The following is an 18500-nucleotide window of genomic DNA, read 5'->3' on the forward strand; positions in this document are numbered from 1 at the left end:
AAAGTAAACGCTTGCTGACAAGCAATAGACTGAACATACACAAAAAGGAGAAGCAAAAATTCATGTGCATTTCCTGACGGGAAATGCATCCATTTCTAACGGAGGCCGTGATGACAAGATTAACCCAGAATTTTTAGATCTACAGCTTCCGTAATTTCTCTAGGCAGCCGATCTGCACAGAATGCTAGCTTCTTCCTCTACAATGCACACTCACATGTGGAGAGTGCATTGTAGAGGAAGAAGCTAGCATTCTGTGGAGATCGGCTGCCTAGAGAAATTATGGATGCTGTAGATGCAAATACACTGGGAGAATCTTGTGTCAGCATGGCCGCTGTTACACTTTCAGAGATGGATGCGTTTCCTGTTGGGATCTGTATGGACACGCATCAGATCTTGCTTCTGCTTTTTGTGTAAATTCGATTTATTGCTTGTCGACCAGCATTTACTCGGCGTGGTCAATAAACTTTCATTTGTTAGTACACTCATGAGATTATCTTGGTATCTAGCAGAAAGCTGTTCATTCTTTTTAGAGTGAAGCTGTGTATGCCTAGGCAAAACACTCATGGTCCGATCACAAGAACCCTAGCGTAGGGGTATGAGCCATTGTTTCGGGGGTTGTGAGCCATTGTTCGTCTTACATGAGGGACGGAGACATTTCCTGTTGGGTAGACATAGAAATGCTTATGCATTTAACACGTAAACATTTATCTACGCATTATTGCAAGGAAGGGACACAGAGTGGGACGGGGTTAAGACAAGATCATGATGTCATTATTATCTTGCAGCAAAGGTGTGGCGGGCCATTGGCTACACCGATAGTGACGTTGTTTCTCTCTAGCAGCAGAGCGCGCGTGCAGAAGTCTCTCTCAGACTTCCCTATAGGTTCAAAAATGTGTCCCTGTATTTAATTAAATGAAATGTGCAGCCCCGGTGTGTCACTTGGTAACTACAGTGCATAACTGAGTTATAAACATTATGATTAACGCATTACAAAACACAAATGCGTAACATAATTCAGAAAGACTTCGATGGACCACCTGGATTAACACAATGAACCGCTGCTCATCGCACTTTCGAAGATGGTGATCTTGCAAAGTGCAATGTGCGGCATTCCAAATAAACAATGTGATAAACCCAAGCCAAACATGTGCATAACCTCATTAAGAAACACAGACATAACCAATAATATAGGAAGACTTGAATAAGCCATTGGAATTAACCCAGTGATAAAAACCGGGGCTGCACATTTCAGCTTCGCTGGTTTTCCATCTGTACAGGGTGCATGGGCAGTAACTTTTTCTGTTATTGTTTGTTAAGTATTGTATAATGTTGTGCCAGTAAAACACGTTGGGCTAGTTGGTGCAATGTAGTGGTACTGCTTTTTTTGCTGGTTTTTTTCTTAATGTTGTGCCCTTCTTCCTTTTGTAACAACTTTTTTATTCCCCCTTGCATGATACTCCAACCTTGCAGCCTGCGAGGTATATAAATAAGTACATAAGCACGTCATTCATTCATCTGCATACACCTCGCACCATTCCTTGCTCAAGAAACGTCACTGTGTTGATGTCTCGCAGCGTGCATCTACATTAACTGCCGTTTGCGTTTTGGTATGGTTTGTGAACAGTGTAATGCATAAAGATTACATGACATTAAGGTTGTGACCTATGCGGTGCATAAGCAAACCTTGCAAAAGATGACAAGTTGGATTGTTGAAAATAAGACAAATTGTATATATCGCAGTTACTTTAACAGCATTTAATTGACCACTTGACAAAAACTTCACTTCGCATAGATTCCAACACGTACACTGAATGCAGTTTTCTTTTTTGCTTATTAATGCAGTCGTTACTGCATGGCCACATTGTAGATTTGAAAACAAAGTGAAATAAATTTGTTTGTTGCAATATAACAATATGTGCAGATCACTGCGATTGTAACCCCAGAACTTAATACAAACATGCACACTATAGGACGCAGACAAATGTTCAGGACAAATTTCAGAATGTTTGCATCCTGATACTTATGAAAGTCAACGGTTTCATTCCATGGCTGTCAATGAGAGGGAGAGAGAAAACTTAATTGTGTTCGTGGAACAAAAACGCATTGATAAGCTTAGGCATATAGTCATTGCTTAAAACTTTCGAAATGAATAATTATAGCTTGCTATCGACATTGAAGCAGCCTTTCGACAGCAAGAAAAGGAATCAGTTTTTTCAGCTCTGAACATTGAATTGCAGGAAATGCAAGCAGGCATAAAATTCTGCCAATATAATCTGTTTAGGAATACCAAATTCGAATAAACATTGAGACTTGCATTTGTACTTTCTCTGGCTGAGCAATCTAGTTTGAAATGACTCCCATAAACATGTCGTAACAATGTTGACCTAATACAGGTTAAATGCATGACTAGCTTAAGAAATCTGGATGATTGCTATAAATTACAGTGAAGAAACTATAATATCTAATAACATTAATAATATAATAATAACATTTATTTCCACAAAACAGGCTAACCGTGAGAGGCGTGCGAGGCTGAGCAGAAAGCTGAAAGATTCTACGGCAAGTGCGCCTGCCGTGGGCCTACGATCCTGCATTATGAATAGCGCATATTGATATGGTCTTCTTGTTAGAAGTTCCGAGTATACTACCAGCGCGAGACACGGGACAACAAAGTGGACGAGAAGCGTGTCTTTTAGAATGCTACGTTACAACGTACAGGTCTCTACAAAAGTGACGGCAACTGCTCGAAACATTTGATGCGTGGGCTTTTGCGCCTTTAGAAATATTGAGAGGGGGCTCCCATATATATATTCGCAGCGCAAGCACGGCGATGGACGAACCAGGCTAGCGCTAAGGTTGAATTTCACAACACAATTTTCATTCCACGTCGTATTCACACAGATCGTTTGAGGCTTCGTTCAGGGGCACACGCGGGCGTTCAGGTTGGTGCTTCTTGTTGCGTTTGGCGTAAGAATATGGCTAGGAGCAGGCACCACATATGCGCAATGACAGGCAATATACACGCATCATTTCTCTAGACGCTGACGCCGAGCACGGGTAGCACGAGGATCTTGTTGGGCTGATACGACAACTTCGTGGCAGCCGAATTCCGAATACTGCATATACGGTGAGGGTAGCTATATGAACTTGTCGATAGGTCATCTTGCAGATTGTTGTAGCACAGGCAGAACGAAACGGTCATAGAAGGTAGATAAGACAACACACATCGCTGAACCACCTGCGAACAGCTGTTTACGTGCGCGATGTCGCACTGAGATACGGAAACCGCCGTCGCGCACCACAAGACAAATCTTAACTAACGTTTTTAAATGAGTAAACGTACATATTATTTGCTTATAATCAAGAGAAGTCAATAATATTATAGTGTAAACGTTTTATTCACTACAATAAAAGAATTATGCAGCGTGTGCCACGACACCTGGCACCAAGCAACCCTGGGCATCGCACCAGTCGCATTGTTGAAATCGCAATCATGTGAAATGAGCCCTCTAAAAATCGCATTGCGACGCGTGCGACAGCACCGATTTTCGTCGTTGCAGTCGCAGCATGTGAAACAGCCTTAACACGCTACGGGAGGAAATCCACAGAAAAGTTCGTTCGAGCCCTGCGGAGCAGTTTTAGAGCGCAGCTCTTTGGCGTCCGTTCCTGGGTTTCGCGTCGTCGTCGGCGTTGTCGTCGGCCTCGTAACCAGCTCCGCCCCCCTTTCATCCCCCCAGCGCTAGCAGCGACCGACTGATACCGCTGGATGCCGCTGACGCCGCTAGAGAGTCAAGATAACGTGACTGCATAGAACACCGTCGCCGCCATGCAGAAAGAGGAGGAAAGGGTCCCCCCCCCTGTTCTTGTGTGGCGGATAGGGTGCTCTTCAGTTGCCGACGCGCTGGTTATTTCACGTAGGCCCCGGCACGTCGACGAATACGTGACCACCTTCCCACGGCTAGACCTGGTTCTTAGCGCTGCGGAAGCGAGGGTATCATATTGTTTGTGTCGGCATCGGCGGCGTTGTCCCTGAAACCAACTCCGCAGCTGGGGTTGACTCACTATCGGCGTCAGCGGCATCAGTCAGTCGCTGCTATCTCTTCCCTCCTCCCTTTATCGTGTTGTCCGCTTGCTGCGCGCGCTTCTGCCCCCATCGTTTGCCGCTGGGTGTACACGCCCCCCCCCTCCCCCCTCTTCCTGCGAGTCTCCGGTTGTCAAAGCGCCGGCTCGAACTTAATTCTTTTCTTCGCTCCTCCTCCAATGCAACCCCTGTGCGGTGGCAATCAGAGAGCCAGATCGGTGGCGGCGGATCTGTATATGTGCACCGCCCGAGCCGAAATTGCCGCTGCCGTTCGCCACTGCGAAATTATCTGCCAGTTCTTTCTGAGCCATGAGCGAGACGACCGATGGAAGTCCTCCGTCTGCTGCTGCTGCTGCTAAACGAGCTGCCAGAGCAGAGGCCCAAGCGCCGTCGCCGTCAGAATCCAGAGGTGCGTGCCGCCGAAGCAGAAGCTTAACGTCGCCGCCGTCGAGATGATCCAGGAGTACGCGTCGCCGAAGCAGAGGCTAAGCGCCGCCGCCGAGAAGACCCTGCCGTTCGCGCCGCCGAAGCGGAGGCTCATCGCCTCAATCTATCGAAAAGGTGAAACAGCTTATTTGCTGCGCTCAAATTTCGCATTAGGAAGTAACGTAATCGTCGGTAATTTTTTTTCAATCGAGATCGTTATTCGTCAGTCGGTAACTGGCCTTTAGAATTTCGTGTTGGAATTGCGGAAGAAATAGAGAAAAGGACCATTATTCAAGGCGTATTTAAGGCGTAAAGCACGCGACGTTGAGAGTTCGTGTTGCTGAAACACGACGCAAGCACGCAGTATACTCAAACACGCGTGTAATTACCAAATTTTCAGGTGTTGGCAGCGTGAAAGTATGTGTACGTGGTTTCGTAGGCTCATTTGCGTACCTGCAGGACACTATTGTTCGGCCGGTGCGTGAGAGATTCCGGCTGTGTGCGGTCAGCAACGACTGGCAACAGGGCCGTTTTGTTTCATTGCGGGGTGCTTTGGTAATCGAGACGATATACTGTTTCTTTTTATAAGTATTGCTGCAAGAGGGCTCTTGTAATGGCTAACGGAGGCCACTGCGCAGCACGTGAAATTACAATAAAGCAGGCGGCGCAGGGAGTGTTCGCATACCAAATTGGCTGTCCGCGAACTTATACCCCCTTGGCATGCACAGGCTTCGGCGAGCCCCATCCAGCCCTGGTCCTAGCTTTGGCGCTCCCGTTGCCGCTTTGGTGCCCTGGAGGCGCCGTCAATAATACGAAATAATGACAAGTTGTTACAACTAGTAAAGAAAATTTATTGAAGAAATACAATCGCGCCGAGGCGCCAACTTCTAAAGCAGCGCTAGCGCGCCCGCACGAGTATTATGAACGCCAACGAGAAATTTACCGGCCCACGTACGACTCTACGATCAAAGTGCACGTTAAACATCCCCAGGCGAGCCAGATAAAATTATCCGGAGCCATCCACTACGACCTCCATCCTAGCTTTAGTCGCTTCGGAACGTTGAAAGCGTTATACACCACAAACCAAATCAGTGCATGCGGGCGTACATTCGAAGCTAAAAGACTGCATCGTTAAGTCATAGTGAGCCTTGCAAAAGCGTCGAGAATGTGCAATCTTCTGGTGGAGCTCAAAACACACCCTGAATAATGTAGCATTTATGTCACAGGCCAGCTGCAGATGCGTGCATTTCACCGCAAGATGAAACTACATGAAACAAAGAGAGCACATTCGAAAAAAAAAAGGAAGTCAGCCAACGCGCTAAAAACCACGCGGAGCATGAACACACACTTTTTCGAAGCGGAAGGCATGAACTACACTCTTAAGCCGAAAACGGGGAAAAGGGGACTAACGGCAGCCGTTGGACCTTTGGATCAACGGTTAATCCACCGTGCGTGCCGTGTGAAGACGCGAAGTGTCGTGCGCAAATTTGTGGGACTAAATATTCGTCCTTGCAAGGTAACGGTTGACGGTGGGGATTAACGGCACAATTTAGTCCTCTGACTTTAGTCCCTTATTTTCTCTATATCACTCATGGCTGAACCCCCGTATACATGCAGGGTGTCCCGTGTAACTTAGCCAAACCTTAAAAATATGCAAACGCCACGTTGCTGGACCGAACCAGTTAATGTTCTTTGCAGTCGCTTGGAGATTATGTAATTATATAATCAGTCTTAATTAATTATTCAGTTGCTTATTTATTGTAATTAAGTGAAAGTGTCAATGAGAACATGGTAGAGCTACACAAATACTCCCGATGCAGCTTTGTGTTGCTCAATACGGGCTACAGAAAAGTGTTTTTCCGGGCGTCAAATTAAAATAGTCTGCGAACACACGCAAAGTGCCTCGAGCGGCCAGTCGCGCGGCAATTTTTTTCTGTATTCGCGGGCTTCTTTCACGCTCGGAAAAGCACTCTTATGTCGCACGTATTGAGCAACACAAAGCTGTATCGGGAGTTTTTTCATGTTGCTGTACAATTTTCTCGTTCACGCTTTCATATCTAATTATATTATTTGAGAAGTTGATTAATTATTGAAGCGGTCTGCGCTGGACGCATGAAAGAAGACAAAGGAATGGGCTAGGAGAGAAGTGAGGAGGAAGAAGTTGGAATAAAATGGCGGACGACACCCGTCTCACTTAGATTATGTCATTTCTGTTGCCGTTCTAGTTAGGAAAGCTACATTTTGGCGCAGCCAACAGTTTTCGAAGACCAGCCATGCGGGTGACGTTTTTCGTCGACCAGGCGTCATCGGAGTATGTTGTGTTCACCCGATACCAAGTGCACGGTGAGCCAGCGACGGAACTTCCTCTTGAAGTTAGTTCTACCACGCTGATCAACGTGGTGCTGCAACAAGCTGCAATCAGCCGCCAAGCCCTCGTGCAAACAGGATCGGTGACAGTGAATCTACAACTGCAGAGACTGAGCGAACTCGTTCTGGAACCCATACGACGTGGCACCCTCAAAGAGGAAACGCCTGCCGGGAAGGTGAGCCTAGACTTGAGTGTTATGGAACTGCAAAGGAACATTATACAACAGATCGAAATAATGAGAACTTTCGTCCAAGCGCTTAGTCGAGAGCAGTCAGCACGCAGCATTGTTGAACCAGATGTTTTTGAAGGAAACTCGCAAAATGCACACTACTGGCAGTGGTTTTTCGAGTACGCCTGTGACAAGAATATGTGGCACTCCGACGACACAAAGATTTTGAATATGCGCCGCTATTTGGGCGGTATAGCCAGAAATTGGTATGATGTGCACCTCATGGATCATGGAACAACATGTTGGGAACTGTGGAAAATCAACTTTTTAGGGGCTTTCGAAGGCAACGCAGTGGAAAGATGGGATGCGGCACTGCGGTTCAGTTATACAGGTGGCTCTCTGCTTGAGTACTGTCTTGAGAAGCGTCGCCTATTGTATTCTGCAGAACCGAAGCTGTCTTCTGCTGTTGTAGCTTTGATAACGCAAGGGTTGTGTATCGAGATACGTAGTCATGTCCAGCTCAAAGGTCCAAGAAAGTTTGATGACCTTCTGAACTTTCTACAGACCTCAGTGCCAAGAATTACATCGAGAAGACAGCCAGATGGTAGAACAGAGCAACTTGTTTCTCGTGAGTTGAGTGAGCATCTAGAGTCGTGGCCGTCAACTGAATGTGAACACAGCTTCATAAACAAATCTCTGGGAAGCGTAAATCATGACTGTGAGGATGGTGAAGAACCAATTACCGCAGTTCACGGCAACCTACTTCCACATAATCTGTCTTCCGTGCATCACAAGCCCCAGAAAAAGAGCTTCAGTGAGACAGTGTATTTGGTGTCGTCAAGCTTATTGTACGCCCCCATTAAGGTAGATTGCATTGAAGTGAAGGCTCTCGTTGACAGTGGCGCTTCGGTATCTATCATCAACAAGACTCGAGTGGATGCCAGTCGTCTGCACGCTGGTAGAGCATTGCGTGTCCAAGCCTACGATGGGTCAGTGTTGTGGATTGTTTTTCACGAATAGATCTCTGCAAGGGCTTTTGGCAGATTCCACTAAGTGAAGAAACAAAGAAGTACACCGCGTTCATAACCCCATTTGATTTGTTTGAGTACAACCGCCTACCATTTGGTTGGAAAAACTCCCCTGCGTGGTTTCAGAAGGTTATGACGGACATTCTGAAACCTTACCTGGGCATATTTTGCAATGTGTACATCGACGACATCATCATCTACTCAAAGACAAAGGACGAACACCGTAGTCATCTTTCAAAAGTTCTTCATGCCCTCAGTCTCGCCCAACTCAAAGTCAACTTCAGGAAAAGTGCGTTCTTTCAAGATACCGTAGTATTTCTTGGCAGGGTGTTTGATGGACAGACTAAAAGCACCAAGCAAGAATCGGTAGAGAGAATCTCCAAGCTGGTAAAGCCTTATGATGTGCACTCCCTGCGCGTTTTTCTTGGCCTTGCAGGACACTTCAGGGCGTTTATCAAAGACTACGTACTGAGAACAAGGTGCCTCACCCGTTTAACACAGAAAGACGTGCCTTTTCATTGGGACGAGAAGTGCGAAGCTGTCTATCGTGAGCTTGTAAAACTAATATCGTCGGACCCCATCTTGCGAATACCGGATTTTTCTTTGCCTTTCGTGCTGAACACGGATGCATCACATTATGCTACCGGTGCAGTTCTATACCAGAAGCCATCCAAACAAGCTGATCAAACCAAACACTACGTCGTGGGGTACTACAGCTATACCCTGAAACCCGCCGAAATCAATTACTGTACCACAGAAAAGGAAGCTCTGGCCGTCTTAAAAGCTGTGCAGTACTTTCGTTCTTACCTGGAACGGGCCAAATTCAAATTCATACTTTTCACGGACCATCAGGCACTGACTCAACTTCTGAGCATGGCCCAGCCAAGAGGCCGCATTGCTAGATGGGTGAACTATCTGCAACAATTTAATTTTGTAATTTCGCACCGCCCTGGCCCACTCCTCACTGACGCTGACGCACTATCAAGATTACTTGCACAGGAATCAAGCAATAATCCAGAGACAATCAGTCATATTAAGCTAAGGGAAGGTACAGAAGAGCTCCAGTTTATCAATGGAAGGTATCACGTACCACCAACTATGATTCCAAGGATTCTTCATCTATGCCACGACACCCCTGAATCGGGTGAACATGATGGCTTCTGACGCACTTATAAGAAATTGCTCATGAGATTCACATGGCCGGCCATGAAAAACGACATTAGCCATTACATCCGCACATGCCACCTCTGCCAGGTGAACAAAGTTAAATTCAAGCAATCGACAGATGTTATGACCAAGCCTGAATATTCAAGCGTCCCGTTCGAAGTAATTCATTTCGACTTCGCGGAGCTCAAAAAGGGGAAGGAGTAAAGCGAACGCAAGCTTTCTTGCTCTCCATAGATGAGTGCACTAGGATGATTGCGGCTAAAGCTGGCAAAGAAGACGCAAACATCGTAATAGACCTGCTCAAAGCTGAATGTTTTAAACCCACAAAGACGCTCGTCTGCTACAACGGGCCAGCTTTCCGGAGTGCCAAATTATCAAAGTGGGCACAGGAGCATGGCATAATGATAAAGTATTCTTCTCCGTACCACCCGGCAGCAAACGGCCTAGCGGAACGTGCCATACGAGACATCAAACAGTATCTGAAGATGTATCCAGACATTGCCGGTGGCTGGAAGTGCTGTCTCGAGGCCGCTGTGAAACATCACAACAGATCATACACCACGGGTTTAGACTGCAGCCCTCATTTTGTAACTTCGGGTACAGCGCCCATACTTTCTGCAGATCGTGAGCTAGGTCTCCTAGATAACCTCAAACTTGCGGAAGTAAGGAAAACTGTCAAAGAACAGGAGGTCTACAAGCGCCGCATGAAGCGAAACTTTGATAAAAGGCACAGTAGCGAGGTACCGGACATACAGCCTGGAGATTATGTCCTTGTAAGGTAAGGAGCTGTGCCCTCAAATTCAAAATTTTGCGGACCATTTCAAGTTATTAAGACTGCATGCCAGCATGGAATATTGAAGAATGTCTGGTACGCCGGAGCCTCGGGCCAAACGGAGTGCGCCGCTATTGCAAACGTATTCAAGTATTACCCCACGAGGTGTAATTAAAATAAATCCGGAAGAGTGAAGCGGTCTACGCTGGACGCATGAAAGAAGACAAAGGAATGGGCTAGGAGAGAAGTGAGGAAGAAGAAGTTGGAATAAAATGGCGGACGACACCCGTCTCACTTAGATTATGTCATTTCTGTTGCCGTTCTAGTTAGGAACGCTACAATTATGACTAATTATGTAATTAGGCAGAATGAAAAAAATAATCGAGCATCAAACATCCCCACCTCGGTTCTGTCCAGCAACGTGGCATTTGCACATTTCTAAAATTTGGCTCCAGTTACGTGGGGCACCCTGTATATATGTCTGCGAAACACCAGCAAGCGTCATCTGCGCAAGCCGTTTCGTACTCCGCATTGCTCAGTTTTTACCGCACTGCGACGATCACGACAATAATAACAATAACGATAGCGATTTGGTCACATTGGTCATAATCCACGGTGTGAATGCAGTCGGTACTCAGCGGCGAGTTCCAGATTTGGTAATCGCAAGCGCATTCTTCGCAGGCGCGCATGACGCCGTTGGTTAACATGTCTCTCATCTTCGGCTGGCTGTTTCGGTGCGCTTTTCTTCTTTGGCTGACATCGGAGCCACCAGCCTTGCATTGGTAGGGAGCATTTAAGGAGGGAGGGAAGTGGGGTTTCTGGCTCTAGCGGCATTTTTCAGACTCTGGCGATGGTTGTGTAGAGGCCATTGCGTTGTATTGCCGGGGGGGCTCCGTGTCCCTCTCCTCCCTGCCTGGACGGGGTGGCAGCGGGTCATAAAACACTGTCGCTCTGCTGTCATCCCGCCCACACGAAGGTCACTAGGCTTTCGCCATTGGCTAACATTTTGGCGGGATTCGGGCCCTGCTTGCGTGCACTCCGGGTAAGGGCGCGCAAGTCGGGTCCCGGGGAGACCACATCACGGCGTCTGAAGGTGCGTACGTGTTCCTCTCTGCCGGCGGTGGCCCCCTTTGTCCGCCGCCGGCGGCCGATGGTTACTTCGGCTCGTCGGGGTCCCGGCCTCGGCGGACACGCGCGCACTCTTCCGTCGTCACGATGTCCTGAGGCAGCGTCTGCCGATCCTGCCCCCGTCTGTTCGTCTGTCGTTTCTTTCTATTTCCCTTTTCTCTGCTGTGGGGCGCGCGATCGCAGGCGCTGACCGAAGTATAGGCAACTTCTTACAGCTGGGGTTCTTTTATGCGAAGCATATTACGAGGGCTCAACCCAGCTCCTCAGGCGCGGCGGTGACCATGAAATCACGTGACACCGTGACGTCACGACAGAGGAGAAGTGGCTTTGGCTCAACTCTTGCAATACGGGCTGGGTGGGAATCGAACCAGGGTCTCCGGAGTGTGGGACGGAGACGCTACCACTGAGCCACGAGTACAACGCTTCAAAGCGGTACAAACGCGCCTCTAGTGAATGCGGTGTTGCCTTAGAAACGCGCTGTTTCTAAGGCGTGCGTCTCTTGCTCAGGCGCACATTTCGTTGCCGCGCCGAACGCTGCTTTGCTCGACGCTCACCGCGTCCAATGCGGGGCGCGTAGTCGCTGCCCTGTAGCCCATTGTCTTACACCCCTTGGCGGGTCGACGGGAACGCTGTCGCGTTCCACTCTTGAAGGCGAAGAAGTAATGCATGAGTTGTTTCTTCGTCTAGCCGAACCAAATATAGCCAAGCAACAGCAGTTCACCAGGCTAAACAGTGGTTCAACAACTAAAATAAAGGCTAGTATGCTTCGCATCCTGGGCTTAACCTTACCTAAGCCACAGCCATTTTTTTTCTTTGTTCTTCGTTTCTTTGTTCTCTCTCTGTCGCGGTGCGCCGTTAGTGGCCACCGGCGACCATTCGGCCATGTTTTGTGTAACTAGCTTCAGATTCGGACGGGACGTTAAAATTGATGTTTGTATTGACTCCCAGTTTAATAAATGTACTTTCTGGCTTCTCGAGAGCTTTGCCTAGGGTCTCCCTTACTGCGCGCGCGGTCTCGCCTTCCCCCTGAGCTGGGGCCGGCGGGGCGCGTACGCGCGCAGCTGCGCGTCGGCACACGGAGCGGGCCGCAGCAGGCGCGGACGCGGTGCCCTGCACGCATGGCGCCTCGTAGTGCTCGAACCCGCGGTGGTCGTCCGGCGCGTGCGGAATCGGAGCGTGCGCGCCGTGAGCGTAGTGATGAGACCGCAAATATTTCTTTTGCTCTTTCTGGAGGTGACGACCTAATAGGTTTTGTGACCGCATGCGACAATGCAAGTGACAAAAAAGAAAAGAAGAAAAAAGAACATTGTGCTTTGGAGGCGACTGGGAGCTTGTCTGAGGTTTTGTCGACAGCGTCTCTTTCATGTGCGCCGCGGTGCTTTGGTGGTATATGGTGGCCGAGTCAATGGAAAATAGCAACACAATAGGCAGAGGGCCAACTCTAAAGTTTTTGTGGATGGCCCACACAGTCAAAACTTACACACTTATGGCTTGATGCACGGAATTGTTAATTCTGGGGCTTTTGCAATGTTGACCTTTCATATTAACGAACAATTTATTGTAGTCCCCTGAAGTTTATTGTATTAAGATTTCACTGTAGCATCATTTTCAGTATTCCTGAATGGCACTTTGGTTTGCCACCTAGCACCCTGCTGCTGAAGTGACACTCAACGAAGTAAATTAAATTCACTCAAGGTGCCCTAAGTTTGCCCATCTGACCAGGATATTAGAGAGACACTAATCCCCGAATGCAGAGATCTAACTTGGATCGGGCTTGGACATGACGAAGTCGGCCCGAAGCAAAAGGCGGACTTCAAAACGCCCAAGTCGGCTTTCGCGTTTCATAGACGCTCAAGCTGACTTGCTTAGTCAATTCAAGACTGTGCTTCAACACAAAAGCAGGTTGCACGTCTGTGTTCGTGGTAAACAATAAATTTATTAGCGTAAGGCACGTTGTACAGCAAAAAAGTATGTATCTTTCCAAATTTCCACCAGGGCATAAGTGCTGAAGTATAGTTTGCGTAAAATTATTCCATCTGGCTACGTCCGCCGCTGCGATGGGCAGTGTTGGTTGCACGCGCGCGTTCCCGGCGAATTTAGGTGGTCTTCAAGTTTCGGTGTTTTGGCGCGCTTTTTGAGTTGCAGGTTTCACCATCTTTTCAAGTCGCCGCTACACTTTTAGGCGACAGTGTATTTGAGGGCAAATCAATTTTATCGTCACATTTATTTTGGTTTCAGTTTACCTTTACCTCAGAGGTTTTGTTGCATGTTTGTTGCCGTAGAGAAGCGAACGAAATGGTTGGTTCGTATGGTGGTCTTTAAACGGCTTTTGTTCTCGATTGCCGCAAGGCGTTGATGCGCCGTCTGGGCCGGCAACCGGATACAAGAGGCCGAGACGAGGCATACGGTCGGTTTCTGAGGGAGCTCGCACGTCCCTTTTCGCCTATAGGCATTCCAGGAGGAAGGCGACGGCCCGTGTTCTCCTCGGGCTACGTGACCCTGTGAAGAAAAAGCCAACCTATTCGAACGCACTGGGCCAGAGTCACAAACAAGAAAAAAACTGCAACATGTGCTGCGAACGAAGAGTACCGAGCGCCGTTGAGTCGCCTGCCCGGACCCATATGGGTGACAACACCCGATAAAAAACAAAATAAACAAATAAAATGACACTTGCAAACGATTTGCCTGCTTCGCATGGAGGGTTTGTCGAGAACAACGAGAGGGAGAGTGCGGCACAGTCGTAGACATCGCAAATTGGCAGTGCGTGTCGGCTGTTAGGAAAACAAGTTGTGGGGCTCGCTCTACGGCCGCGGGCCGCATTTGGTACGAAATTGCTGTTCTGTCAACAGGCTTTGACGCTAAAATGTCGCACTCACGTACGGTCTCCTCTCAAGAGAATGCACTGCAACGCAAGACGGCAGCCTGTGTTAAAGAAGACGAAAAGAGCCTGCCGACGACACTCCTGAACGACTACAAGCATATTGTGGAATGCAAGAAAACTGATGTCGCGTCGTTGACCAAGAAGAATCAGACATGGAAAGAAATAGGAAAATATTAGAATGCCAATCACGGGATTACGCGGCGCGATCACCTGCAACTGAAAAAATGCTGGACCAACCTGAAGCAAAAGCGGAAAGCGGAAGCTGCGGAAGAAAAGGGAAAGCGCCACAAAACTGGTAAGCGCACATGTTCTGCATGACTGACTTATTTGGGCTACTTTTTATTATGTGTAGTCATAGGAGATGAGAAAATACGCTCGCAATCAATCTTTCCGCGACTGCGGAAAGCGCACCAGCATGAGGCGCGGGTGCTTCGCGATGAGCAGAGTCACCTTTCCAACTGCGCCGCACACTGTTGACTGAGGAATGCGGACCGGACCTCCGGTGACTGTTTGAAACGTGCCAGCACCGCAAAACATCACAGCCATCAGCAACTGCTGCATGGGAGGCACACAGTCGGTCCTCTGTTGTCCCCGCTTACCCGGATAGGCAACATAGCGAGAAGTCGCACGGCGTTCTTCGTGAATCTGTAGCGACCGAGCAATTGTTCGTCGTCGTACAGCTCCATCGGATTCCCTCGGTCACGTAGGGTGGGTCGCGGAATTTTCGGCAAGGGATGCGCCTCTGAAAATGCTGTATCCATGGCGTGGCAAGCAAACTCAAAAGCAGCTAACCTCTGCGCGACGTCCGTTCGGGAGGCTGCCATGTTGGAATAACACACGAAGTCATTTTCAAGCTAGCCCGGGAGCAGACTTCAAACTTGAGCGGACTTCGACGCAGCCAAGTCGTTCGCAAGTCGTCCGCAAGATCAAGCACGATTTACGACGCACGGCGAAGCTGTCTTGAGACTGCCAGAAGTTCGAGCAAAGTTAGATCTCTGCATTCGGGGGTTATTGTAGAGTGCTTCTAAATTATATTTGACTGTGGCTGCTCCTGACTTAATTTTATTTTCATGATTTTACTCTGGCTATGACACGTTTCATCTGCTGTATAAGTTGGAGTTGTTTTATTTTGTTTGAACTGCTGCATATTTTCAGCCAATTTATTTTATCTTGTGTATTTATATGTCATTACTGTATACCAAGGACTTGGCATTTGTATGCTAGTATTCCTTTTTTGTTTTGTTAATTGTGGCTCAAGACGATGGTGGCAATATGTAATTAAAAATAAACATGGGTTACTTGAGTTCGATCATTGTTTTTGCTTGAAAAGCTATGGCAACCTGGAATCATTGGAAATGTGATTTCGGTGCATGACTGAAAAGTATGATTTATTCCAAACACTATATTCAATCCGAAACACATTGTTTCGGATTGAATGGTAATCATTCCTGTTTGAACCGTTAGCCTCTAGAAGAACATTAAGGTGGTATAACCATTACCTTTATGGTGGGCAACATTTAATCTTGGGGGAACAACTGTTGGTTTAGTGGAAGTACTTGAAAGGAAGAACATTTCTCCAGAGAAGGGCGATCAGATAGTCTCTGGGCTAACATAACCAGCCCAACCATTGGTCCTCCCTGGCTTAAAAGTTGCTCGTAAAGTTAGTCCCTGTGGACAAACCTAAACAGACTAATCGTTTATCCTCTAGGGACTAACTGGGATGGACTAAAAGTTGCTCCTGCAGTTACTCCCTGTGGACTAACCTTAACAGACTAACTGTTGGTCCTCTAGGGACTAACTGGGATGGACTAAAAGTTGCTCCTGCAGTTACTCCTGTAGACTAACTTTAACAGACTAACCGTTGATCCTCTAGGGACTAACTGGGAGGGACTAATAGTTGCCCTCACTTTTAGTCTGCAGTAGTTGCTCCCCCAGTTAGGCCGCCGCATTTGCTCCCGAAGTTAATCCAAATTTGGTTCAAAATCTGTGGCAGGTCATTTAGTCCCCCAAGAGACCAACAGCCATACCCGTTTTAGTCCTTTTTGGCTTAGAGTGTAGGCTCAAAATAAGAGGTTGTGAGTAGCCGTGGCCCTTACTTCACAAAGCCGTGCGTTCTTTGCCACTTCCTCGAGGTCAGCTCGCCCGATGCTGTGAATCCACAGTTCTTTTTGCGTTGTGCCCGCCGGATGGCAAAGCAAAAGGTATTCGCCCTCGCTGTGTCTGTTGCGACAACCGAAGTCGCAGCAGCACGGCATCGCAGTTAAGTTCTCGGCCCTGCACGTTCTATTACGCTAACGCACTCCGTCAGTTCGCCTGCCGTACTTCGCCGCGCAGGCCCAACCGTGGAGGTCGGTGCGCGCTGGAAAGAAAAAAATATACAGAAGCGCGGCGCCAGCTCCGCACTGGAAACAAAAAAATATACATAAGCGTGGCGCCTGCTTCCACATGACACAGATTGGCCAATGGGGGAGCGGAGGAGGCTGGGGCGACAGGAGAGAGAGGATTTAATTAAAGAGAAGGAACAGGAGGCGTAGAGGAGGACGCGCCAGGGTGAGCGGGGTGGCGGAGAGATCTAGGAATGGTGCTACTTTTCAAACATTGAGGGGTTTTAGGTATACTTACAGCGTTTGGTCACATAGAAAAGAGATTTAACAAGAGCGGACACTTCCATAAAGCGCAGCGGCCGAATTGACTGTAGCGCACCAAGCGGATGGGATTAACACCTTCCGGTTTCGGTTTTGGGCGCGCGCGTTTTGTACGCCAGCTGGTAAACGCCGCGTCAGCTGCACTGATCGGCGCGGCATTTTAACGCGATAGCGTTAAGGAGCTCGTGTCGCAGAAAAGCCGGTGTCGTCGGCGTCGGTGTCAGCGTGTTGCGGCGTTGACCGTGAGCGATAAATCACGGCAGGCACTCCATAAATAAAAAGCAACTTCAAAGATGGGCTGGGTGGGAATCGAACCAGGGTCTCCGGAGTGTGAGGCGGAGACGCTACCACTCAGCCACGATTTCGATGCTTCCAAAAGGTACAAACGCGCCTCTAGTGAATGCGGTGTTGCCTTCGAAACGAGCCGTGGAAAGTTATACTGTGGTGTATATCGGTAATTATGACCATGTAACTTACAGAAGTCGCAATTACACGAGTAGCGAAGTGCGTTTCGCTGCATTTCTTCTGCGCTTTCCGCACACGGAGAGCCATCTTGCGGCAAACACAGAAGACCCCCTCCTCTCCATGTACGGCGCTGCCCCGACAGATGGCGCGCCACGCGCGCATTGGAGCTGTCGCGGCTCGGACTCTCTCCCCTGACAACGCTTCGCCTGGCTCCCTCTGTAGAATCAAGCGTCCTTCCTTTCTTTAGATCACTATCTCTCTATCTCTCTGCCAGTGCCGATCACGGCGTTTGGCTGGCGTGCATCATTTCCCCCTCCGGGATACCGAGTTCTTTGGTTCGCTCCGCTTGCTCAGGCGCACGTTTCGTTGCTGCGCCGAACGCCGCGTTGCTCGACCATATGGCTCGACGCTCACCGCGTCTGATGCGGGGCGCCTCGTAAGTGATGGCTGCCCTGTAGCCCATTGTCTTACACCCATTGGCGGGTCGACGGGAACGCTATCGCGTTCCACTCTTGAAGGCGAAGCTTAAGCGTCCTCCAATTTTTTTTCGCTTCTACTACTGAACCACGCACGGCCTTGGCTCGGAATCATTTTGTTCTTTAGTAAATATGATTGTGAACGATCTTGACAGGCCCCCACCGAATCTGTGCCACGTGCAATTTCATAAAGTAAACGCAAGACATCTTCTGAAATGATGAAACGTTTATTTTGCTCAATATATAAATGCTCGTTCCGGGCTTTTTGTGCATTCATCCACAGTTGTGGCACCAGGTAAGCAGAAGTCGTCGCCGTACGAAGCTCCATCGGATGTTATCAGCTGAAGAAAGGTAAATTACAAGCATGTATCATATTGGTATATTGACCCAAAAGGAATATTGCGTATAGAGGCGAAGCGTGCGTAAGGGGTGGATGGGCGGCATTACAGATAAATTCACTTTTAAATACATCTCGTAGCAAATAGACTCCTTCCAAACAAGGCCATAAAATATGAAGAAAGCACCTAATTATCAAGGATCCCTTGCTTCCCGGACATTATTTCCTGCACATTAACATCACAAATACACGGGTGACTGCGCGTTTCCAGAACAACTTGCCCTTAGTCGACGTGATGGTATGCCAAACACAGAGACCACAACACTGGTTCTCAGCCAGACTATGTTACGTGTTCGGAACATGCCTGCTAATCGCACTCAAGAGAAATTAGTGTGCAACGCCTATTTTCAGTCGCTCAGAAGACAGACTGTCAAATTCCTGGTTTTTGAGCTCGTTGGCGTTATGTTTTACGCGTCCTGCCAGCGTAGCAACGCACTCCCGTGTTATCCCTCTTGGCGATCGCTCGTTGCGTTTTCGACAAGCGTGAGTATCGGAAA

General features: G+C 48.2%; 1 protein-coding gene across 5 annotated transcripts in view; it reads left to right on the forward strand.

Annotated features, from left to right (window-relative positions):
• LOC135914147 (uncharacterized) overlaps positions 1–18500 on the forward strand; it is a 95000-nt gene that overhangs the window by 72414 nt on the left and 4086 nt on the right. The window lies entirely within an intron of this gene.

Source organism: Dermacentor albipictus, unplaced genomic scaffold (assembly GCF_038994185.2).
Source record: "Dermacentor albipictus isolate Rhodes 1998 colony unplaced genomic scaffold, USDA_Dalb.pri_finalv2 scaffold_15, whole genome shotgun sequence".
In the NCBI taxonomy this organism is placed as follows: domain Eukaryota; kingdom Metazoa; phylum Arthropoda; class Arachnida; order Ixodida; family Ixodidae; genus Dermacentor; species Dermacentor albipictus.